The sequence below is a fragment of the Hibiscus syriacus genome, unplaced genomic scaffold (assembly GCF_006381635.1).
Source record: "Hibiscus syriacus cultivar Baekdansim isolate YM2019G1 unplaced genomic scaffold, ASM638163v2 tig00112507_pilon, whole genome shotgun sequence".
Classification (NCBI taxonomy): domain Eukaryota; kingdom Viridiplantae; phylum Streptophyta; class Magnoliopsida; order Malvales; family Malvaceae; genus Hibiscus; species Hibiscus syriacus.
This window is the reverse complement of record NW_024063351.1, coordinates 406,497-434,479: the sequence shown is the minus strand read 5'-3', so window position 1 is coordinate 434,479 and position 27,983 is coordinate 406,497. Positions and strand designations below refer to the sequence as shown.

General features: G+C 33.8%; 1 pseudogene; it reads right to left on the bottom strand.

The window, feature by feature from the left end:
* Positions 1–43: 43 nt before the first annotated feature.
* LOC120181046 lies at positions 44–27,983 on the bottom strand (annotated as a pseudogene).

The window sequence follows — 27,983 nt, the reverse complement described above, 5'->3', positions numbered from 1 at the left end:
GTCTAAGTTTGTTCCGGTTTTAACAAATTATCAGTATGAGATCCTACGCTTTAATTTGTAGGATTTGATCCTGTAGGATGTTCAGGTTTGTTTGGGCATTTTTCTTAGTATTGGACATTTTCCCTATGAGTTCATATTGAATTATCTTCATTTGTATTTTCCCTATGAGCTTGGGACCTTTCGGTGCACCACCCATTGGAATGATACTCTTTCCCTGTGTTTTCTGTTGCTTTGAAGCTGCTTCTGCTTTCTTCGCCTTCTTTTCATCCTTTGTTTTCTTGATCATTTCCTTGATTTCTCTGAAAACAAAACAAGAAACAGAAAAAGATCATTTCCATAAATACACAACCTATTACATGTCAAAATCAGCAATGACAAACTTCACTACAACAAAATGGGTTTTTAGCGACACTTTTAGCGGCGTTTTTTGAACAAACGTCGGTAAATACTTGTTCTTTAGTGGCGTTTTTGTATAAACGCTGCTAAAAGATAGTACTTTAGTGGCATGTTTGTATAAACGCCGCTAAATAATGTACTTTAGTGGCGTTTAAGCAAAAACGCCGCCAAAGAGTCATACTTTAGTGGTGTTTCTAAACAAACGCCGCTAAATACCCGTATTGTAGTGGCGTTTTTATACAAACGCCGGTAAATACTTGTTCTTTAGTGGCGTTTCTATACAAACGCCGCCAAAGACCCGTACTTTCGTGGCATTTTTATACAAACGCCGCCAAAGACCCGTACTTTCGTGGCGTTTTTATACAAATGTCGCCAAAGACCCGTACTTTAGTGGCTTTTTTTGAATAAACGCCGCAATTTATTAGTACTTAGTGACGCTTGTAAATACAAATGACGCAAGGTTATGGTTTCCAAGTCCCATACCCTTTTTAACCCTTTTTCATTTTTTCTATAGATGAACCTGGAATACAAATCCAAGAAGATGAAACCTCGAGATCCAGCTAAAGAAGCCAAGCTACGGACCCCAAAAACCTGAAAGGGAATACAAAAGGGGGAAATTTTATTCGTGTCATTCTCCTCCGTCTGAACCCTAGAAGAAGAAACACCTAAAAGTTACAGCTTTCTTCTTCTGCTTGCTTTAGAATTCTCTTGAACTTTCTCTGATATACCATTTTTACCCTTTTACTATCTTCAATTCCTTTCCAATTCCCTTCACTTCCAACCTTTCTCTCTCGCCCTTCATTTCACTGCTCAATTTCTCTTCTTTTCCTTTTTTTTTGTTTTAAATTTCGCGAGGTTTTGGTTTTGATAAAGAGTGCCTTATAAAACCATGTAAATCTTTCATGAGCTTGAAGCAGTAGCATATCCCATGAGAAAGGAAGTTGCCGTAGTGAGGAAGAAGATTGATGCGGTTAACAAATAATTGAAACCATTAGGGAAAACCTGCCAGAAAAAGGTACAAATTCACCACACTTTGAGACCATTCAACTTTTTTTTTCCAGAATTCATCGAGAGTAATGTTATTATCCCTAAAGCATCTGAGTTGTTCGCATCTGAGTCAGAATAGTTGTGTCCTCAGTTTGTATATAGATTTTTTTTTTCAAATCACCGTTATCTCATAACTTATCATAACAGTGCAGATTACAGTGTTTTTCTCATTAAAAAAATGCAACCTTGGGTTTCTATATAGCTTATGTTTCACTGTTCATGGATTTTTCTCGTGGTCTGTGTTTTTAAATGGAAAAAAAAGCTTTTGGACTGTTAAAAAATGGGAAACTTTGTTGGGTTTTTACCATTTTGATACTTTCTTCTACAAGTGTATTGTGGGTTACAAAAATCTGACCTTTATTTTGAGTAGTGAGTGAAGTGAAACACTTTGTGATTTTAATTGTTTGCTTTGGGGTTGTGGGGTTTTAACTTTTGGTCACTGTAAATTCTCTAACTGGGGACTTGGGTCTTAGTGAAAAGATAATCTTTGAAAATATTTGGGGTTTCAAAGCGTTTCTTGTTCTTGCTTAGTGATGTGCTTCTTTTGCAAGCTTCAATGTTGAGGATTTAAGGGTTTAATGGAAGTTTCGAAGTGAATGTCTCTGCTGCATTGATGTTTTCAAAGGTTTGACTTACCTTAGTTAGCCTACAATAAGTGTCTGGTTGCTTCATTATCTTGTTCTATTGCAGTAAACATATATATCAATGAGATAACATTCCCTTCACATATTTTTAAAGTATTTTATTCATTAACTTATTAGATTAGCATTCAAAAATAAGCCTAATTTAGAAGTTAGCTGAGGATTAAGACGCCTTTTGTTATCTTCCATGCTAGTACTATATTTCTTTTACTTCTGTACCTACGAAATATTAATGAAAATGATCACTTTTTATGAAATTACGCCTTTTGTCATTTTTTACTTCTGTACATGCAATACTGCATTATCAAGTATCAGTATCCTGTTCGAATCACAAATAAGCCACAAAGTAAAACTCAAATCCTATCTAACTTCTATTATGGACTTTTTATAGGTTGTATTGAATAATGCTACAGTGGAAACTGACAATCCTGATTTACGGGACCGTGCATACATTTATTGGCGTCTTCTATCAACTGATCCTGAGGTATGTTTTTATTCTAACCAATTGCAGTTCACTATTCAATGATTTTAGTTTAAAAAGTCCGAGGAATCATTTTGATCTTTATTTCCTTTCTTACCTTGGAGGGGAAGGGCTAGATTACTATTTTTCTCGAATTACCTTCATCTCCGTTCTAAGGACTGCTCTGAGGATTGGCATACTATATGATTAAGCTGAGGTTTAGAATGCCTTTCACCATATTGGTATTATTAGCATGCATCTTTTATATAACAGTTTTTCCTGTCCATGTATGGTCATCTTCTCTTGGAATGTAGCTAGTCTCAATAGTTGGGTCGCGATAGATATTTGAATGTAGATGTCTTTGCTGACATGAATGCGTCTTTATTTAAAGGTACACTACATCTAGATTGCATGGAGGATGTTTTTTGATTTTCTATTTGTTCTGTCAGGCTGCTAAGGATGTTGTGTTAGCTGAGAAACCTGTGATCAGTGATGATTCAAATCAATTAGATTCATCCCTTCTTGATGAGCTTCTTGCCAACATAGCTACGCTATCTTCTGTCTATCACAAACCTCCTGATGCTTTTGTAACCCGAACAAAGACTGCAACTCCAAGAACTGAAGATGATGACTACCCTGATGGAAGTGATGCCAAGTATTCTGAAACACTTTCAAATGCTGCCAATGGTGGTGCATCACCACCAACCAGTTCAAGTAGCGTCCCATATGCTGCTGCTAGCCAGCCAGCTCCTGCCCCTGCCCCCCTCAGGTGCCTGATCTATTAGGTGATCTGATTGGTCTTGATAACAATCAAATTGTCCCCGCCGATCAGCATGCTACATCTGCTGGGTAAGTATGCTGGAATGCATTCGTTTTCCAGATAGAAGTCTTATTTTGCTGCAAATGTTATAAATATTTTAAAAAACAAGTTTCTTACACCAAAACAGTCTAGGTTTCTTTTTATGTTATTAGTTATGTATCTTATAGATAACATGCATGCCTATATTGTTGCACTTACTGTATTTTCTTTACCTTTATGATTGCAGCCCCCTTTGCCTATTTTGTTACCAGCATCAACTGGACAAGGTTTGCAAATCAGTGCACAGTTAACACGACAGGATGATCAAATATTTTACAGCTTGCTGTTTGAGAATAACACACAGATCGCTCTTGATAGGTTCATGATTCAGTTTAACAAGAATTCGTTCAGTCTGGCAGCTGCGGGACCTCTTCAGGTAATCACAATTTGTGTGATCTTTACACTTTTGTTAGTTTATTGTTGCATTTTCGGGATATAACTGGTACTGTCTGTTAGGGGTGCGGTGCAGTGCATGTCCGTTTTAGTTCCTGTTAGTTCTTAACTCAATTGTCCCAGGGTCGTTTCCTACTGTTATGCCAAAGTTTCTTATTGGGAGGAGAGGTAATGGTTAGATCTAGCTAGTTTCGAGTCTGTTTTGGCCGGGATGCATTGTTGTCTGTTTTTTTTAGGTGCATTGGTGAGAGTTCGATTTGTGTTTTTTGGGGTGGTTTGTGCTATATGTGTGAAGTTTGGCCCCGGTTTGTTTAATTGGGTTTTTGGATTCGGTTGTTTGCTTTTACGGTGTAATTTTTGGTTGTAAAAAGTTTAAATCGGAAGTAAAAAGTTCCCAAGTACTAATCTATATGTTTAATTAAAAAAAGCAAGTTGCAAAGGAGAAAGAAGAAATTTTTGTTATGTGCTAGTTTCATAGCAGAGTTCACTGTATATTTAACTTTCGTTGGTGATTCACAACTTCATTGATATAAAAAATGCTTAAACATATTCATCCTTGTATGTATTATCTGATTTGGTCATTTCCATCTTGATCAAAATATAACTTCTTGTGCTTCACTGGAATGTTTCACTCATTTGTTGTTATTATGTTATGATGTTATTTTGGTCTGTACTGGTGAAACCAGAATTACTGCTTTCTTCATTTTAAATATGATTGTCTTCATTGCAATGCGGAGTTAGTTCATGCTTTTTCCATGTTTATTGTTCTTTAATTGTTGGTTTTGTTTTGTTCACTTTCTCTCATATAAATGTATTTTTCAGTATAAATGCTTGTAAATGTTCTCTTTATTTCTGACTCATGTATTCTTAATTAAATTTTCACAGTACCATTATATGATTATATTACGAATACTTGTTGGCTTGTAGCCTTTATGCGGTTTTGCTATGATCATTTCCTTTTAATACAGAAGCATCATTTTTCTATGTTGCAACGTGAAACTGAGAAACTTCCACTCTCCCCTGATTTTGTAAAGCCTTCTTGATCCTTGAATGTTTACTTCTTGATCCTTGAATGTTTACTTTTTTTGTAAAGCCATTGCAATATATTTAAACTAATTAGATCTAACAACATTTGTCTATGTACCTTGTTTCAAGTAAAGAATATTGATACTGATCGAGTATATTCAAAACGAAGAAGAAATAACAGTTAAAATGCTCGAAACTTTGCTAAGATAGCCAATTGACTATGATGCGTGGACTGTACAAGCTTTGAAGTAACTTTTTCCTTTTAGTCGTTTCATACATCAAAACCATTGATCCACTTCTCAAGGAATTTGATGAGATTAATCAATGGTACTTGTGATGTGGGATTCATATGTATCCGTTTACAGAGTGCTAGCCGTCTTAACTGAACATTTGGAAACAAATGTTTGCGGTTTAGCTTGTATTCTATCGGGATTACTTCAGTTATTTCTGGTATCTTGTTGATTGTTTTGGATTCTTTGACATACCATCCAACCATTTCTTTTAGTCTTGGATTTTACTTTTTTTCTATTGAAGAAACTTTTGTTTTAAATATTTTTTAGAACTGAATTTTTTAAGGACGGTCTTCATAAAATCTTCATACATGACTTTGTTACAATTATGACATCAGGACTAAAATGTATGGTTTTGTGCAGTGCCCAGGAATTTCAGATTGCTGGAAGAGCTTGAGATGGGCGAAAAGGGAATTGGGGATGGAACTGTTAGCTATGGAATGGATGATACTGATGATATATACATGCAGTCATGGACTGGGACTATTATTGGCCCCCTTAATATGAGTCCCTCTCTATCTTATTATTTTCAGTAACCGTTGTGTTTGATTTCTGTGATTGTGCGAAGGGGGTTTGAAGAACTTTTGGGTTTATGTAATTGTAAAATAGACCCTAGAAACATTAAATTGTAATGCTTTTATTTCTTCGTTTAGGTTGAACTTCAAAATCAAATAATATGACAATATCATTGAGAGGGACAGCGATTAAGAAATTGAACAAAGAAGTTACTGCATGCACGTGAAATTTTAATATTCTTATTTAAGTATAGGGATTTAAGTATGATTTCACTATTTTAGCATATTTGTCACTGTTGACCTATCATTGGCAATGATATTCTACTCTATATTAAGCTTGGTAAATGTTGATTTATGTTTTCCGGATAACTTGTGTGGTTTTGATAAGTTCGTTCCTTCAACATCTGCTCCAAGGCTCCAACCATGATTATTACTATATATGACTGTTTGATATTGTTCAGTTATAACTGGCTGGAATCTCTAGTGATGTATTTGTGTCCTATTCATCAATGTTGAATAGTGTTTTTTGTTTCCAATTGCAGGTTAGTTAAAATGGCTATGGAGATCACTAAATTTCTGCTGGTTGCCCAATCAGTGGATACAAAAGTTCGGACTGAGGCAGAGACTATTTTGCGGTAGTTCCAAGAACAGAACATGCATCTTTTCCTTCTTTTTTTGTCAGTTGAGCTTTCAATGATATTCTAGTGACCAATGTTGAACCATGTTACATTTTAATTTTATTTTATAAATTTTGATTTATTTTTCTACATAATTTGTGTCGTAATTAAATTTTAAGTTTATTGTTATTAGATAATGCTATAGAATATTAAATTTACGTAATATAAAATAGAAAATGATATATGCGAAATCAGATAACCATAGCGGTGTTTGTAAATAAAAGTCACCAGAAGTCAGGTTCTTTTGCGGCGTTTTGTGAAGAAAACGCCACTATATACATAGTTATTAGCGGCGTTTTTTTACCACAAACGCCGCTAAATATCATAACATGTAGCGGCGTTTTAAAACGCCGCTAAATCTCAATGCTTATTGCGGCGCTTGTTTGAAAAACGCCGCTAAACAACAACACCTATTGCGGCATTTTTGGGAAAACGCCGCTAAACAACGATACCTACTGCGGCGTTTTGGGGAAAAATGCCGCTAAACGACAACACCTATTGCGGCATTTTTAAGACAAACGCCGCTAAATAGCAACACCTATTGCGCATTTTTTCAACAAACGCCGCTATATATCGTCACCTATTGCGGCGTTTTTCGTTAACAAACGCCGCGAACTTTAGCGACGCTATTTTCAGCGGCGCTTTTTGCGACGTTTGTCATAACGCCGCATGTGTTTTTAGCGGCGCTTAAAAACGCCGCTATATGTAAAAAAATGCCGCAAAAAGCCGATTTTGCTGTAGTGCTTGTACGTGAAATGAAAAAGATACACACCGGAGAGCAGCTTCCTTGGCGGCATAGCAAACTCGGGTTTCTCACTCCTCTTCTTCTGGATAACCTCTAAGGTGGCACCCACAATTGATCTGGAGTAAGGCTTCTTCGTGGCACGCCTCCTCTTCTTCACTGCCTCTTGGGCATTGTCCTATACATATAGGCATTCAGAACCAAACAAATTCGAGATTGGGCACGAGAACAATGAAAATATACAAATTCTGAGATAAAATGAGATGCTACACACGGCTGACAGATGGATTCTTATGCCGGATTTCCAAATTATACGAGAAAATTTAAGAAACAATGCTGACACACACCTTCTTGTGTTGCTTCCTATACATGGCTGTCCATGTAAGCTTGGATGGCTTCAGACGGTTGTGGAAGTACATCTTGCATTTTGAGTTGGAAAAGAGGAAGAACTATTGTAGACACTTATTTTCGTTCGGATATTTTTACATTATATAGTATATATGGTAATAAATATAATAATTTAAAAAATATATAATATATATAGTTTTTGAAAACATGTTTTGAAAACATATAATATATAGTATTTTAAAAACCGATTTTTGAAAACATATATAATATAGTTTTTGAAAATATATTTTTGAAAACATATAATATATAGTATAAAAAAATGGATTTGAAAACATGTTTAATATAGTTTTTGAAAACACATTATTTTGAAAACATAAATTTATAGTTTTGAAAAAAGGTTTTTGAAAACGTATATAATATATATAATCTTTGAAAATATATTATATTGTTTTTGAAATATATTATATATTATATAGTTTTAATACATATATTTTATTTTCCATTTTTATCTTTTTATTTATTTATTATATATTATATTATTTATTTATTTTTATTTCAGGTCCAATCTGGGTCCAAAGGTCCAAAAACAGAGCCTAACCAGATAGTCTGACCAGCAAGCCTGTGGAAGCCCAGTAAAGCAAACCCGGTTGGAGGGGCCTAACCCAGCCCAAATATAATTAGGGTTACACACACTTAGTAAAGGCCACATGGGAAGATAAAAGGACGCATCAGGCCGACAATCTCGGGTTGATTTCCGGTGGCCAGTCGGCCGGAATCCCCGAAACGAAACAGATGCAAAATAGGGGGAAAATTCCCCTGATTTTCTCGACAAATATGACAACAAAGTCCAACCGAAACACAACATGAAAATCCCTCAAATATCAGGGATGCACCATCCCGTTGGGAGCGAAAACAAGCACCGACAGTGGGGGTATAAATACCCCCACCAAAGCTATCGAACACAAGAAAAATCCCAGAGAAAAACCGAAGATAACAACCACAACAAGAAAAAAAGAAGCATTATCATTATAACAACCAAAAACCACTAAACACAAGCAACATTCGCCAAACCGAAAGCAACCAAGCCAAAAACATCAAAATACAAGGCCAAAAACGTTCGAAACCAAAACTAAAAGGCAAAGATTTGCCTCATCAAAGGTAGACGGGAACACATGGGAGCCTCGTTGGAGAAGAAGAAGCCTTCGGAAGTTACAAAGGTCACAAGGAAAGGTAAAAACCGAATGATTTTTTAGACCTACGCTATTTAGGGCTTGTTTTGGGAATTTGGTTTAGCTTTGGGGTGTCGAGAAGAGTATTTTAGGCTAGATTTTTAGGCTTCTGACCACCGTAGGCTGCGCCCAAAAGGGTGGAGCAGCGACGGTTGGCGGTGGTGCTCTAGGCAGGCGGGTAGCCGGCTAGGAGGGAGTTAAGAAAGTTTTGTAATGGGGGGAGAGTGTTTTTAAAAAAAATGGGAAATTTGAGATAATTTTTGGTTTTAGGGATTATATATAAGGAGAACTAAAATATAAATATCAAAATTTTAAATTATTTTCGCAGTCCCTGGAAGTTTGAAGAGTAATTCATTTTGGTCACCTGTTGTGAATTTACCCTTGAATTTTGAATTATTTCAATTTAATCCATGTTCATACTTTTTTATATTTATGCAATTAAGACCTCTAACTTCTTATTTTTACTTGCAGCCCGTAATTAATGTCAATTTAGTATTTGATGTTTAGTTCATTTCAAATTAATCCTTTAATTCGAATTTCTTTTAATTCTTTCATTCACATATTTATTTTATTTCATTTTACATTATTATTTCACACTAATTCGATTTATATTTTCAATTTTATCTTATTTTAACTCTAGTATTAATTCTTTTAAATTTCACTTTATTTTATTATCTCTTTTCATTTTTTAAATTTTTTTTATTTTTAACATCCTTTTTGTTTGTTTTATTTTATTTTATTATTTAACATTAATTTAGCTTTTTGGGGACAATTTCAATCGATCAAAGGTAAGTAATTCGGATCGAACCTTTAAGTTTCAATTTAACTTTTAATTTTCGCAATTAAGGCAACCGAGAAATTAAATTTGTACCGAAAGAGCAGTACAAGGGTGCTAATTATTCCTTAACTGTAATCGACTCTCAAATCCGATTAATTTTTGGTAAAATGCAGATCAGGTAAAATGGTAAATTAAGGTATCCAATTAACTTAATTTTAAATGATCAGTGGTGGCTCTAACACATTAAATTTGTAACATCCAAAAAACGGGCTAGTGACTAAAATATAAGTTTTGAAACTTTGAGGTCAATTATGAAAACTTTTAAAAAGTTTAGGGATTTATTAGGAATATTCTTTTAAGGATTGTTTAGCAAATATTCAATGATGTAAGGGAAAATTGGTCTTTAGGAAAGAAATGAATTTAAAATTCATTTCTTCAAGATATTTATACACATAAGTGGGAAGGAAATAAGTATCTGGAAGTGGTGTCTTCCTTCTTCTTCTCCCTTTAGCCGTGAGCTTTCATTCCAACGGTGAGTGCTTGATATTGATTGAAGGAAAGTACTAGACGAGTCGATGAGATAAGATTGATCAAGTGAGAATTCAGAGTATTGCTTTAACTAGTGAGGCCCAGGTGAGTGCATATTACTATGGTATAGGATTATATGGAAATTGGAGTTGCGATGAGTCTATTTCCCATATTATAGTTCATGAAGCCATGAATATAAACATGTGTTTGATATGATTTTTATGTGTGCATGAGTATATGTGTTGACATGTTATTGTATGTGCTACATGATCTATGTAAATATATGATTATGTGATAATTTATGTGAATGGGTATAAGTGGCTTATATGATTAAATGAAAAAGTGAGATAAGCTAAAAAGTATTGACCTATGTGATAATATGAGAAAATAATATAAGTCATGTGATATTATCATAAGTGATTATATGAATATGTAATACAAGCTATGTGATGAAGATCTATGTGCTACATGATATATGTGAACATAAGAGAACCAAATATAAGTTATATGATACAATCTATGTGATTACATGTACATGTGATATATGCTATGAGATATGATCTATGTGACTGCTTGACTATGTGAAATAAGATAATAAATTATATAAATGGTAAAGCCCATATTATGTGATATGAGAGCTGAGGGTATAATTAGCATGTCAAGAGTCGAGGGTTTTACGTGGTCCTTCGGGACATATATGTGGTCCTTTGGGTCATTCCTACACGGTTATTTGAGACATCTATGTGGTCCTTCAGAACATTCTATATGACACTCAATGCAATTTATACGAGTTGTGGTGACAACATTTGTGTACAACCTCAATGCACTCACATATCTTTAGTTCTCAGAAGTGTACCATGAACTATTAAAATAGATAATATAAATAAACTTTATGTAATGTTATGTAAATTGCTTGATGAAATGTATTATGATTGTTGTATTATATGATGTTTTGTAGAGGTTAATGACAAGATTATATGTTTAAATTGATTAAAGATTATAATGTAGATAATGATGTTGATGATGATAATAAGGGTATATATACATGTATGCATTTTTATTATATGAAATATGATATGGTTTTGTATGATGTTATTGTATGAAATTTTCATGCATTGTTAAGTAGTTAAAGTTTCCATTAGGCATTTTATATGCCTCATTAAGTCAATGACTTAGCGTGTGAGTGTTTCACACGTAGGTTTCGTGATGCAAGAGGAGCAAAGATAGGCAAGTCAGGTTAGTTTCTCCTTTCCAAAGATCATATCATAAAATAATTTGAATTGTATGTATTTTTCTATAATGAATGTAGCTGGCATGTAATAAAAGATTTGAGTTAATTATGCTCGGATTGGTTTTGTAAAATAATATGATTGAATTTAATGTAAACTATTCAGTTTATTTGAATATAAATTCGAATTTTCATTTATTTTATAAAAATAAACGATTTGAAAAGTCAATGTGACACCTCAGACTTGTATTCGGGTCAGATACGAGTTAGGGGTGTTATATTTAATGGTATCAGAGCCAAGGTTTAGTTGATTCTAGGCTTAAATTGAAGTCAAAGGAGTCTTAAAATGTGTACATGCCAACAAAAAGAATTTTTTAATCTGATAGTATAAGGAGTGTGATTTTTTGTTATTAGAGTAAGATTGTTATGTTATATTAGATATCTGATCATGAGAGTTTTTGAAGTGAACCGATAAATGATAGACCTAATAGTGGTAGCAATTCACCTGTCCTGGCTAAGCAGGATAAAGAGCGGGCACCTCAGGGAGTGCCTTTACAAGATCAGGGGTTATTTTCAAAAGGATGAAAACGCATCAGAATAACGTTAGAGGGTCTCTGTTGCTCTGAAGTAGAGTAGTTTCTTTGCTACATGGACAAGCTAGATTATAGTGGATAAATGTTATCATGAGAATGTTAAAAGATCAAGTGATGTGGTTATTGTTTTTAGAAGAGTTAAAAAATAAGTACATCAGTGATCAGTTTATAAGACAAATGAAGTTAGAATTTTTGAGTTTGAACCAAGGGAATTGCACCGTCTATGAGTAATAATGCGGGGTTGATAAGTTGAGTAAATTGCTGCTGAGTAAATTGTGCTGAGTTAATTTTGATTGAAAATGATATATGTGATTGGTTGTTTAGGGTTTACGCTTTAGATTAAAAGAGTTGTTACTGGTTTTGAATATATACTTGTTCTAAGAAGTGGTTAATTGATAAGAAGTCAAGTTTAAAGATAAACTTTGAGAAATTGGATTAAAAGTTCTGTTAGAAATTATGTAAATTAAAGTAGAAAAAGTATTTTAAATGGATTAGTTGAGTATTTGAATCTGGTACTTGATGAATCAAGTGGAGAAATGTAAGTATAAGAAACGATAAAGAATAAAGTTTTGTGCAAGTAGTGTTGACTATCAAAGTTATGAAGATGTTATAAAGATTGATAATTAGAGATAAGTATAAGTGATATGAAAAGAGTAAGAGATCATGAAGGAAAAGATATGACCTATGTTACAAGGAGATCTTTATCTTTTGACGAATAAATAGAAAAGAAAATTAAAAGATGGAGTTTAAAGGATTAAGTATGACAAGGGTTATATTGAGGTGTAGATTATAAGTTTGATATAGAAGTAAGAAAAATTTTCAATTCTCATTGGTAACGAGGAAGAGTTGTTATGAATTTTGTATCAGAATTTCTTTGGAGACTAAATTTGGACGTTTATGAAGAAATTGATTAAGTCATCATTTTTTTATAACGAGGTGAACATTTCTTATAAAAGTACGTAAGGTTATATGAAAAGATTGTTTGATTTCCTAAGGTGTATGTCTTAATCATATCTGACGAAGATTTAAGATTGTGTTTCTTAGTCAAGTAGACGTAGTCAGAGAGATAATGATTTATTTATATGTATTAAGGAAGTTTAAGATACAGTCGAATTATTATATTCTCTTTGATCAAGTTGTTAAGGACATGCATGTTATTTTTGAGATGATACTAGAATAAAGGTTTGGTTTATGTTATAAGGCAATTAGAGAATGATGAAAGAAATCAACTGACTCATGATCTTGAGTAATAAGGATTGGGGTTACTGTCTACATGATGAATAACATTATATGGATTTATAAAGGTCGAATGTAGGTAAAGAATTGAAGGAGTGAAAAGGTCAGTTTATTAATGGTAAACATGAAAGATTAAAGTAGAGGAAGCAACATGAGAACATTAGATGATATGTGTATACAATATTCTCATCTATTTGTGCAGTGAAAATTCGAGGACAAATTTTCTTAAGGGGGAGAATTGTAACATCTCAAAAACTAGGCTAGTGACTAAAATATAAGTTTTGAAACTTTGAGGTCAATTTCGAAAACTTTTAAAAAGTTCAGGTATCTATTGGGAATTTTTAGCAAATATTCAATGATGTAAGGGAAAATTGTTTTTTAGGCAAGAAATGAATTTAAAATTCATTTCTTCCAGATATTTATACACATAAGTGGGAAGGAAATAAGTATCTGGAAGTGGCGTGTTCCTTCTTCTTCTCCCTTTAGCCGTGAGCTTCCATTCAACGATGAGTTTTTGATATCGATTTAAGGCAAGTACTAGAAGAGTCGATGAGATAAGATTGATCAAGTGAGAATTCAAAGTATTGCTTTAACTAGTGAGGCCCAGTGAGTGCATATTACTATGGTATAGGATTATATGGAAATTGGACTTGTGATTAGTCTATTTCCCATATTATAGTGCATGAAGCCAAGAATATAAGCTTGTGCTTGATATGATTTTTATGTGTACATGAGTATATGTGTTGACATGTTCTTGTATGTGCTACATGATCTATGTAAATATATGATTATGTGATAATTTATGTGAATGGGTATAAGTGGCTTATATGATTAAATGAAAAAGTGAGATAAGCTAAATAGTATTGACCTATGTGATAATATGAGAAAATGATATAAGTCATATGATATTATCATAAGTGATTATATGAATATGTAATACAAGCTATGTGATGAGGCTCTATGTGCTACATGATATATGTGAACATAAGAGAACCAAATATAAGTTACATGATACAATCTATGTGATTACATGTACATGTGATATATGCTATGAGATATGATCTATGTGACTGGTTGGCTATGTGAAATAAGAGAATAAATGATATAAATGGTAAAACCCATGTTATGTGATATGAGAGTTGATGGTATAATTTGCATGCCAAGAGTTAAGGGTTCTACGCGGTCATTCGGGACATTTCTACGCGGTCATTCAGGATATCTATATGGTCTTTCGGGACATTCTATATGGCACTTAGTGTAATATATACGAGTTGTGGTGACTGCATTTGTGCACAAGCTCAATGCACTCACATATCTTTAGTTCTCAGAATTGTACCATGGGCTATTAAAAGAGATAATATAAATAAACTTTATGTAATGTTATGCTAAATTGCTTGATGAAATATATTATGATTGTTGCATTATATGATGTTTTGTAGAGGTTAATGACAAGATTATATGTTTAAATGGATTAAAGATAATAATGTAGATAATGATGTTGATGATGATAATAAGGGTATATGTACAAATATGCATTTTTTTTATATGAAATATGTTATGGTTTTGTACGATGTTATTGTATAAAATGTTCATGCATTGTTAAGTAGTTAAAGTTTCCATTAGACGTTTTATATGTCTCACTAAGTCAATGACTTAGCGTGTGAGTGTTTCACACTTAGGTTTTGTGATGCTAGAAAATCAAAGATAGACAAGTCAGGTCAGCTTCTCATTTTCAAAGATTAGATAAGAAAAAAATTGAATTGTCTGTATTTTGTTATAATGAATGTAGTTGGAATATAATAAAAGATTTGAGTTGATTATGCTCTGATTGGTTTTGTAAAACAATATTATTGTATTTAATGTAAACTATTCAGTTTATTTGAATATAAATTTGAATTTTCAGCTATTTTGTAAAAATAAACGATTTGAAAAGTTAATGTGACAGCTCAGACTTGTATTTGGGTCAGATACGGGTTGGGGTGTTACAAAATTCAAGTCGAAACTCGATTCCAAGCTGACCCGAAGGACAATTACGATAGCTTGGCGACTACACTGGGGATTGGTAAGTGAGTCAGACCAAAATTGATTTCCGGTTGTCTTCTTAAGCGAAAATTATAAGTATAAATTATAATTTATCCTTTCGAACCTTACTATTTACTTTTGATTATTATTTTTAGAATAAATAGTTATACTGATGTTTTTAATGATTTTAGTTTTTCAAAATTCGTTCATTCTCAAGCTCTATTCCCAAGCTCCAAACCTCTTTTTTAGTAGAGGTGAAAGTGACGCCATCGTGGGAATTTTTTCTCCGTTATAGGCCTAGCAAGTAACCTTCGGGATTCATATACCTTATGTCTTCATGTGAATTTATTCTCCGTAAAAACATAAGGGAATATATTCTCTCGAGTTTAAATTAGTCCATATGAGCTTGTAATGGGCATAGGACCGTGGGTTTGGTAGGCCCAAATGGGCACCAGCAAGGAGAACTCAGGTACATCTTTTAGAATCAAACTGTGATGCTGTAAGGAATTAGAGCCCACCCTGAAACTTCATTTCAAAACCTATGATGCTTGATTTATTTCTTATTTTATTTTCTGTTAAAATAATGTGAATTAGAAATGTATGCGGTTAGAATTTCTTCAAATATGCAGGATAGAGAACATATCCGGGTGGGAATAAAAAACATGTAGGATAAATATTATATGGGGTAGGAAATTTTAATTTTATTTTTAATTATTATTTCTATTTTACTAATTTATTTCTTTTCATTTTTTCTTTCCATTTTTTTATTTGTATCATTTAAAGGTGTTGATCTACAAAAGTGTTTGTTAAAACCCGGATAGTTGGCATTAATGGAAAAAGGAATTATAATGCAAGAGGTCAAGAATGTAGAAGTACGACTATGGTCAGAAAGGACTCTGAAGGAAAAGGGGACAGATTGCAAGACAACTATGAGTTAAACCTAGCTGGCTTCGCTTCCATCAGCCTCAAACAAAATGATACTCAGGAATTGTGGAATATTTGGGGCTGTTGGAAAGCTGACAGGAAACAGAAGTTTTTCTAACGATACAGTAATATCGTATATCTTCTCTATGTCAAAATAGATGAATCCCTAATTCGAGCCTTGGTGCAATTCTAGAATCCGGGATAAACTGCTTTACCTTCAACCAAGAAGACATGTTACCCACAATTGAGGAGTACACTACCCTGTTACATTGTAAAGGAATCAAAATGAATTGGGTCTTCATCAAATACATCAAGAGTAAGCCTTTCAAAAATAAGGATTGATGAAAAAAGGTAATTGATCTCGAAAAGTCCATTCAAAGGAAACGGGAATAGGATGAATAAACTATAGCAAAATTGGAGGTCATTGTGGATAAATTCAAGAAGTAGGAAAATGAACTCCAAATTGTTCCTTTTGATGGAGGACACCAATGGTTTTTTTTTTTGGGAATAGGCTCAGTAAAGGGTGAAGGCTAGAGATGCAATCATTCAAGGCTTCTTAGAGTATGTATAAAAAGCAGCACACCCCTTACATAGTTTGGCAAGAGAAGCCGAGGTGGTTGGACAAGGTATTCCACCAGTGACAGAATAAGCAAAAAGACTTATCAACCTATTAGAAGCCGTTTGGAGTCTAGAAGATCTAGCTAGAATGTACCTTTGAATTGTTTTTGGTCTCTTAGAAGTAACACTTTTGTCCCAATAAAGACTATTTATAATAACAGACACGTTTTGGATCAATGCCTCAAAAATTTCATGCATCATGCATTTTTGCATATTTTTTGCATTTTCATTTCTTTACATTCAAATTAACTAACAAAAGATGTCTCATCAAAAAATGAACAAACACTGGACACACTTCATCAAGCACTGGACACACCTCATCCTCACAAAACTCGTTCAAAGAAAAAAAATGGAAGCTAATATCACTTAACTTGAAGAAAATATACTAAAATTGTAAAAAGAGCTTGAGGAGAAAATAAGTCAGAACCAACAAAATATTTTGGATTCCATCACTAGGAACCAAGATTCATGGGTTGACCAGATTATTGCCAGGTTGTCTGGCCTGAATCAAATGAATGCTTATGGGGCAGGGGTATATGAAGGGGTGGTTGTATCACCTACTCCACAGTTAGTTATTTCACCTGGAATCTTACCAAGACTTTAAGGGGACTCATATGTTGCAAAAGAACAAACTTATATAACCAACCCTCAAAATAATATGGATGATTATCATATTCCAGACATTGATTAGGAGCACAAAGCAAAGAAGATGGAGAAAAAGATCAAGCATTTGATAGATAAAATGAAGAAGTTAAAGAAGAGGACAACTATTACGAAGTTGATGCTCTGGAACTAAGCTTGGTCCCAGATTTGATTACTCCTCCTAAGTTTAAAGTCCCAGATTTCAAGAAGTTTGATGGTAAAAGTTACCATTTGGCCCATATTACCATGTTCTGTCGAAAGATAACAGGATATGTCAATAATGACCAGCTCTTGATTCACTGTTTCCAGGAGAGCATGGCAGGTTCATTCATCCGATGGTACAATCAGCTGAACTATTCATACATCAAGACTTGGAAAGATCTCGCCAAGTCGCTCTTGAAGTAATACAAGCATGTAACTGACATGAGACCAGATCGTGTCATGCTGCAATATATAGAGAAAATGTATAACGAAAATTTCAAATAATATGCACAGCAAGAAAGGGAGTTAAATGTGCATGTTCATCCACCTTTGGATGAAAAAGAAACAAAGAACATCTTCGTACATACACTGAATACTCCTTTCTTATGGCATTTGGTTGCAATTACATCCAGGAATTTTTCTGATTTGATGATGGCCGAAGAGATGGTGGAAACAACCATTAAGCAAAGAAACACAAAAAGAGGTAGGTCAAGTGAAAAACATCCAATTAAAAAGAGAGAATGAGAGATCAACAACATCAACGCTTTCAACACCAGCAAAAGTGTTAAGATCTCTAAATCAAAACCAACTGTAGTTGTACTGTCAGGTACTTCTAGACAAGATTTGAGGGAACCAAGGAGAGAAAGAGGAAAGTAACATTTCGATCTTATTCCCATGACATATAAGGAGCTTTATCAATAGTTTTTTGACACACATGTGGTGTCATCATATCCAAAGGAACCTCTAAAGCCCCCATACCCTAGGTGGTATGATGAAAATACACACTATGAATATCATGGCAGTGTTCTATGGCATGCTATTGGAAACTGTCTCGCCTTTAAGAGGGTTATACAAAGAATACGCAACATGAACTGGATTCATTTCAATAATTCAAAATTACCCAACACTGCACAAAACCCTATGTCTAATCACCAAGAGAATAAGGAAAATGCAATCACCAATGAGAAGGGTAAGAAGGTCAAAATCATTGTTTCCAAATTGAAGTCACCTCTGGCTTGGGTATGGAGACAAATGATAAATGCGGGGTTTCTTGCACCGCATCATAGCACATCAGATATCAAAGGTGACATTCATTATTGCTATCACAACGAGGACGAACATGATGTACAAGAATATGTCGAATTTAGAGCCTTGATCCAGCTAATGATGGACAGAAAAGAGCTTGAATTTTATGATGAAAGCAAGAACACTCTTGAAGTGGATGTTTGTGCAACTGGAGATGCATATGAAAAGTGAATGTCGTAATTGAGGAATGGGGTATCTTGGGATAAGACAAGAAGAGATCATCACTATTACCACAGAGTTGTGTTGCCTATAAAATAATGTCTTTTTTGAATTTATCTTTTATATGCTTGAACCTTTTGTTTTTAAAAATGAAATTTCTTTGAGTATTAGAGAATTATTTGAAATTCAATGAATATCAAGTATAATGAAATTCATATTTTGAGAAATGAGGTTATAGCATTTTGACATATGTCAATATCAAATTCCTTTAAAAAAAATAATAAGATTCATATCTTTTACCCGAAAAAAGAAAAATGTTTTCTCACGCGTACAAGTATGGAAGTAGACAAGATGGGTCATCTCCAATGCATGACATTGCAAGACTAGTTAGTTTGCATGTTTGTTAAGGACATTCTGTGATGATATACAATTTTTACAAATGAAATGATGGAATAAACAAATTTTGCTTAGATCAGTAGCTTAGGAATTGAGCTCTAAAGATGAAATTTTTTGATTTCCACTAACACTCAGACTATAATAGATTCTTCTTGACAAACTTAGGAAATCTCAAAATCGAAGAATTAATTTGATATTAATGAATGATAATTTTAACAATGTTGGGGGCACTCCGCTAAAAATAGTAGGTTGTTAATCTTCGGAGGTAATGTCTAAGCTGTTATGGTAGTAATATCTGAGCTTTATGAAGTGAGTTTCGTTTGATTTTTTCAAGTCAAAGACTTTTTGACACTTGTATCCTTTAACTAAGGGTATTCCGCTAAAGTAATGGGCAATGTTAAGTTCCCTAACTTTATGAATACGAGTACATTCAGATCGTGACACTTGTCTTTATGTGTCGAGATGAATCTCCCAGCAAAATCTAAAGCGAGGACATCAAGTTTAACAAAGTATAATTTAAAGAAAAATGATAAGGCCTAAAATAAGCGTGGATTTGAAATTAAATTTCGATTAAATATGGACTAAGGGAGTCAGGAAATATATGTTATAGTTGACTACATAAAAGCACTCAGGGGTTTTGTTTTTAGATCGATATTTCGGCGTTATCTCTGCTTAATGAGTCTGCGAAACTTGAACAAATAGAAGATTCTTAAGAACTGAAATAGAAATACTCTCTAAAGGGCCTTACAGTGGAATGCATCAGTTGCACTATTTTGTTTACATCCTATTTGAAAATCAAAACCAAATCACTTGCCTTCTCATATCACCCATGGATCTTGACACTTGTCAAATGGCTATAACTTTTGAAAACAACTTGTGTGATTCGTTTATTTGATATTCAGTGAACTGATACCTTGTTTCAATTGGTCTGACATCATTTTTATACCAAACCTTTTAAAAACTTGAGATATATCTCATCAAGACATAGTTCTCAAAAAATTGGTTGAAGGACCTAAAATGATGCGGGGCATCTCCAGGTTTCCAATATCTTCTTTTTCCACCACCCGTGCCTCCTAACGTGGTTTCTATCAAAACAAAGCTTGATGTTGGAATCCATGGCCAGATGTGATACTAGATCAAGGTGACAAAAAATAATCATTCTAACCAATCATTTTAAAGTGAGTATGAGCAATACAGATGGTTGTTTTATCCAGCACAGTGTCTCTCTTTTCTATAAAGATAGTCGTCCAATAAGGTTAAGAGACCTACAACAATGAGTTGGCTGGAAAGAGTTTATCCCGTGGTGATAAGAAATTCGTTCACTATCGGGTCCCTCCTAAAGCATGAGTTTATTGTTGTACTCGAGGATGTCATATCAAAGAAAAACAACAGGAATACAAGCCCTGATGATAAGATAAGATTTGTTGCCAAGATTCCCATGCAATAAATTCAAAGTACTCCACGAGTAAAAGAAGCTGAGAACTTACAAGAAGAACTGAGGGTGCTTGATATAATTTCAAGACAACATGCATTTTTGTTCGTCAGTTTTTTTTCATGACAATCAGAATAATTTTACAGATACTGGAGTAGGTAGACTTGGCTGTAGAAGTTTCCATTTGAGCTTCCAAGCCACGTAAGGAAGCATTGCACTGAATATTGATGTGTCAACTATGATGATGATTCAACCAGTTCCAGTAGTTGATCATCAACTGAAATACAAAAGAGTCTTACTCCCTTGAGTAAACAAAGGATAAAAGAACGCTTAAGAATCTTTGGATTAAAATTAATCCATACAATCAAGAGTGCAAGATCACTTGATTGAACTAACAAATCAGAAAATGTCAGATATTTTCCATAAAGTTGACAGTGCTAGGGCATGCTCGATTCTAAAGATAATACCAGCAGACAAAGAATGAGACTCTGTCGAAGAAATAAAACAAGAACTAATACATTATGTAACACCCCCAACCCGTATCTGACCCGGATCTGAGTCTGAAGTGTCACATTGACTTTTCAAAACCTTTATCGAACTATTCAGAGCTTATACAATGTATTATTTTGAATAAATGCCAACTAGAACTTTATATATTAAAATACATATTATTCACCTTTCTTCTGATCTGACCTTTGGTAAGGAGAACTGACCTGTCTTGCTCCACATTTCTCTTTACTCTTCTCACTTCGGTAACCTACGTGTGAAACAATCACACGCTAAGTCTATGACTTAGTGAGGCATTAAACACATTAAAATAATTCTAACTACTTAATCATGCATGAACATATCTTGTCATGCTATCACACAAAATAATATATCATTTCATTTAATCAAATGTACACATCATTCATCATATCAATCATATAATACAATTCATATCACAAAAGCATATACTTTACATGTAATATATTTTTATTGATATCTCTTTGTTAGCCCATGTACATCTGTGAGAACTGTAGATATGTGAGTCTATTGAGGTTATGCACTATGCTGTCACCACAGCTCGTATGGGGTCCCACTAGGGGCTATGAATTTTGTCCCGAAGGACCTATGTATTGTATTTGTCCCGAAGGACCACTCCTTAAGAACCATATACATATTTCAATGGATCACATATGTGTCTCACAAGACCCTGTAAATGTTCCAAAGAATACATATATGTCCCGAAGGACCACGTAGAACCCTCGACTCTTGGCATGCCAACTATACCTCTAGCTCTCTTTACACATAACATGGGCATTTTCACTTATATCATTTCACATATACATTTTCATATCACATGTTCATATAAGCTCATAGCTTCTTTAACATATACATGTAGACATATAGCTTCTTTTCATATAATTCATATCACTTTTCATATAATTCACATGTTCACATATAACACCTATGATGACTATATTCATGCATAAATAATAATCATATCACCCATATTAATATTCATAAAATCATGTAATCAAATGTTGGAAGTAGACTCATCGCGAGTCTTTTCCACACACATCATATACTAATGCATATGCACTCACCTTGGCCTCACTAAGTTTTAATCCACTTTTATTCTTTCATCTCTTTCGATCGAATCTTAACTTGATAATTGTTCCGGGACTTGTTCGTGCTCGATATCTATATGATCATACATTGATACATATTAGTATCCAATTGATATACACTAATCTATCATTTTTTTTAGACCAAAAGAAATGTATAATTTTATTTCCCCTTGAAGTGCATCGATGCATCCTACCGTGTATCAATGCATCCCTTAACGTGTGCATCGATGCACTCCTTATGCATCGATGCATTAATTACATTCGATGTTTCCATTTTTAAGAGGTGCATCGATGCACTTCCTTTGCATCGATACACTCTGAACAATTTCTGAAAATTTACCCTTGATGCATCGGTGCACCTTGAATGTGCACGATGCACATAGCCCAGAATTCATTTTTAAGCCTGAAAATCTACTCAAATCAACTTAAATGCTTCATCTTTCATCCCCTTTCATGTTCTCAACTCATAAACACATGCTTAAACCAATTTATATCCATATAAACCATCTTTAACTTCAAAATTCTATTCCTCATATGTAACTCAAGAATTAAACCAACTTTGCAATATGTTTTAGTTCCAATTTAACTTCCAACTCTTGTTATGAACTCTATTTCAAGATTTCACCCAAGAACCTCAAATCTTTAATCCCTCCTAACTCAATCATACTTTGATTTTAAGATAACTTAAGCTTTCCTTAAGGTTAGTTATCATCTAATAATCATAAACCAACTTTTATTTCAACAAACAATCAACTAACCACAAAACTCACCTTTGCCATGGTGACTCACGGCTGAAGAAGAAGAAGAGAAATCTGGAAGTTTATTTTGCCTTCTTTTCTCTTCCACGTGGGCTTCCTTATCTCTAATAAAGGAAAATAAAAATCTTCCATGTCAAATGATTATTTTACCCTTTACTTCATTCAATAATTACTAAATAACTTAATCATATTTCCAATAAATCATTGAACTATTCAATTATCCCACTTTAATCACCAATTCCTAAAATTTTACAATTTGGTTACTAACCCGGCATTGAGGATGTTACACATTGTGCATACATCTTAGACATACTTAAGAGAATCACATTTATCATTTTTCGCATACATAATTTTTTCAATTTTAGAGTTAAGTCTCAACTTCACGACGAATGATACTTGATTCAAAACCGTCTTCAAAAAATTGATGGTGGTTGCTTAGCTCAGCTGCGATGAGCTACACCTCAACCAACTTGACCTATAGAAAGATCGATGGATCTTAGAATCAACTTCAAATCGGGTTCGACGAGTTCGAGAGCCAATTCAAAACGAATTCAATTTAGCTTAACTCAATAGCGAGTGGCTAGTTTCTAGCTAAGGTTTTCGAGCCATATTTCAAATCCATGACGGATGATATCCGGCTGACAGACTAACTCACTTGGCTTTCTCATAAAGAGGGGTCACCTGAAAAATATATCACATGACTTTCCCGCGAAGGGGAATCATCCAAAGATCATATCAGATTCACAACATAGCTCAAGACAAGAAGGGTTATTTGTCAACGAAAACTTTCGAGTTCGATTCCATTCAAATCGATGGCATATCAATCGCATGGTAGCAGGGAGGAACTACTTTCCAGTTGAATTTTAAATTGAGGTCTTTAAGCCAAAAAGAATACCTAGTTTGGTTGTGATTTAGCAACAAAGAACTATCTCCCAGCCTAATTTAGAGCATAGTTTAAGTCTAGAAAAGTTTTCTATCAACAAAAACTTTCGAGTTTGATTCCATTCAGTTCGAGGGTGAATCAACTGCATGGTAGCACCGAGGAACTACTTTTCAGTTGAATTTCAAATCGAGGTCTTTAAGCCAAGAAGAATACCAAGGTTGACTATGATTTGGCAACAAGAAACCACTTTTTAGTTTAGATTTCGAACTAGATTTCAACTTCACAACGAAAACTATCATGCTTGAAACATCCAAGATTAACTCAACTTCACTACGAAGGAGTTATCAACGATTTCAACTTCACAACGAAGAATATCGTGCCCAAGAGATCGACTTAACATCACGGCGAAGGAGTCACCTGCAACAACAAGGAACTATCTCTCAACTAAGGTCATCTAGTCAAATTCCAACTTCACAACGAATATTAGGCTAGAAGGAGACGGTGGGGACTTACCGCCTAATCCAAGCATCAAGCTAGATTTCAAATTCATAGCGAATGATATCATGCTCGACTAACTCAACTTCATGACAAAGGGGTCAACCACAATTTCAACTTCAGGACGAAGGATATCGTGTTCAAAGACATCTCAAGATCGACTCAACTTTACGATGAATGAGTCACCCGTATTGTGGCTCAACAACATAGAGCTATCTTCTATTTTTAAGTCGAATTTTAACTCCGCGACGGTGGATATTCGATAAAAGAGTCGACTGTAAAATTAAGTCATATTTTAAACTCAGAGATCAACAACCCTCATAGGAACATGCTTGCTTTCAAGTCCATTTGTACCAAACAAAAATTTGTGTCGTTTTGTCTTTGCCCTATTTTCGTTACACAATAATGGGCAAAGAGGGTCAGCTGTAGACACATGTTTTCATCTAGATCTTTTTTATATCATATAATATATATGATAATATATATAATAATTTCAAAAATATATAATTAATATAGTTTTTGAAGATATAGTATAGTTTTTGAAAACATATTTTTGAAAACATATAATATATAGTCTTTTAAAAAACGGTTTTTGAAAACATATATAATATTGTTTTTTAATGCATATTTTTGAAAACATATAATATATTGTTTTATAAAAATGGTTTTGAAAACATATATAATATAGTTTTTGAAAACATATATAATATAGTTTTTGAAAACATATTATTTTGAAAATATATATAGTTTTTTTTAAAAAACGGCTTTTGAAAACGTATATAATATATATAATCTTTGAAAATATATTATATAGTTTTTGAAATATATTATATAGTTTTAATACATATATTTTATTTTCCATTTTTATCTTTCTTTTTATTTATTATATATTATTTATTTATTTATTTTTATTTCAGGTCTAATCCGGGTCGAGAAGGAGACCAAAGGTCCAAAAACATAGCCCAACCGAGTAGCCTAACCTAGCAAGCCCGGTGGAAGCTCACAAAAACAAACCCAATTAAAGGGGCCTGACCTAACCCAAATTGAATTAGGGTTACACACACTTAGAGAAGGCGCTGTATAGGAAGAAGAAAAGAGGCATTAGGTCGAGAATCCAGGACCGGTTTCCGGTGGCTAGTTGGTCAGAATCCTCGAAATGAAATAGAGGCAAAATAGGGGAAAACTTTCCCCGATTTTCTCAAAAAATATAGAAGCAAAGTCCAACCGAAACACAACGTGCAAAATCCCCCAAATATTGGGATTGCACCTTCACGTTGGGAGAAGAAACAACCACCGACGGTGGGGGTATAAATACACCCCACCAAAGCTATCGAACACAAGAAAAATCCCAGAGAAAAACCGAAGAGAACAACAACTAGAACAATAAAAAAAGGAAGCATAATCACCATAACAACCAAAAACCACCAAACACTAGCAACATTCGGCCAAAACTGAAAGCAACCAAGCAAAAAACATAAAAAAACAAGGTCACAAACGTTCGAAACCAAAACCAAAATGCAAAGCTTTTCCTCATCAAAGGTCAGCGGGAACACATGGGAGCCTCTTTAGAGAAGAAGAAGCAGTTGGAAGTTGGAAAGTTCATCGGGAAAGGTAAAAACCAAACAGTTTTTTTTAGATTTACACTATTTAGGGCTTGTTTTGGGAATTTAGGGCTTGAGTTTTACTTTGGGTGTCAAGGATATTATTTTGGGTAGAATTTTAGGCTTTTGACCATCGGAGTTAGCGGCCGAAGTCGTGAAGCAGCGGTGGTTGGCGGTGGTGTTCTAGGCCAGAGGGTGGCCGACTATGGGAGAGTTGAGAGAGTTTTGTAAAGAGGAGAGTGTTTTTGAAGGAATGGGTGAAATATGAGATAATTTTGGGTTTTAGGGATTATATATATAGAGAACTAAAGTGCAAATATCAAAATTTTAAATTATTTTTACAGTCCCTAGAAGTTTGAAGTGTAATTTATTTTGGTCACTTGTTGTGAATTTACCCTTAATTTTTGAATTATTTTAATTTAATTCATGTTCATATTTTTTATATTTATGCAATTAAGCCCTCTAACTTATTATATTTTCTTACAACCCGTAATTAATGTCAATTTAATCTTTGATGTTTAGTTATTTTCAATTTAATCCTTTAATTCGATTTTTCTTTTAATTCGTTCATTCACTTTTTTATTTTATTTCATTTTACATTATTATTTCACACTAATTTGATTTATCTTTTCAATTTTATCTTATTTTAACTCTAGTATTAATTCTTTTAAATTTCATTTTATTTTATTATCACTTTTAATTTTTTAAAATTCCTTTTTATTTATTTTTAACATCCTTTTTGTTTGTTTTATTTTATTTTATTATTTAACATTAATTTATTTTTTTAGGGATAATTTCAATCGGTCAAAGGTAAATAATTTAGATAAACCTTTAAATTTTTATTTAACTTTTAATTTTCGCAATTAAGACAACCGGAAAATTAAATGTGTACTGAAATGGCAGTTCAAGGGTGCTAATCATTCTTTGACTGTAATCGACTCCCGGATCCTATTAAATTTTTGGTAAAATGTATATCAAGTAAAATGGTAAATTAAGGTATCCGATCAACCTAATTTTAAATGAACGGTGACGGCTCTAACCCATTAAATTCATGTCGACGATTCCGTGCCCACCTACGACACCTAAAAATCGAAGAAGATCACAACTTTATTGCCAGTAGAACTATATAATATCAACCACTTCAAATCAGAATTCGACCGGAATTCTCCTGAGAATAGGAATGAACAAATCTGATGCCTTTCCCCGGGTATATCCTGGCACCGCTAAACCGGCAAAGCTCAGTCCTAACACACCAACATAACACAGTCAAGCAAAAGGTGTAGAAATTCTACCAACTTTCAGCACAACCTAAGAAACACAGGAGATAATGTCAATTTCCCAAAGGAAATTCAATCGTACTGACTCTAATAGATGTTCATACATGTAACTAACCATTCAATCAGTCAATTAAATCGTTAACGAATTCAAACAACTAGCATTTACATCACATAATTCTTCATGCAATTTGAGAAAACCCTAGGAAACGAGCATAACACAAATTAAACCAATCAAACTTGGAGAATTTTTCACCGGAAAAATTGGATAACAAGGAAATGAACATTCAGAATGTATCTTTTCTTCCTTTAAAAAAGATGGTAGCTGAAAATTCAATTCCTCGCACAAAGCTAACAGTCATATTCAAATCATAATGACATAAAATAAAATAAAAAGAAATGACATTTCAAGATAATGATAACGACCAAGAGAGGAAGATGTGACGGACTAACTTGAGGAAGAAATAAATTTTGGAAATTTTACCAGGTTAAAACAAGGCTAAAGCACCCACATGTAGTTCCGGAATACATACCCTTTTTTTTTATTTAGAAAAACCCACAAAAAGGAAGTACTTCCATTACAAAAACCATAAACAAACAGAGCTCAAAATGAAAAGTAACATAAATATTGAACCCTATACGAAGGGTATGGGCATAATTGGTCCGATCCGATATCACATTTTGGTTTTGCTCGAGCGATCACGTATAAAGCCTTCCTCGTCAACACGCCCAACGTCGTTGAAAGTTTGATCCGATGATTTCAAGGTAGCATAAATGGCTCCTGCTGGGGATTCTTTAACTTTAACCACGATCGTCTCCGTCAACCCTTCATGGCCAGCATCACTGTGAGTCTTCCTTCCACCTTCTTCACCTCTCAGCTTCATGTCTTCCAT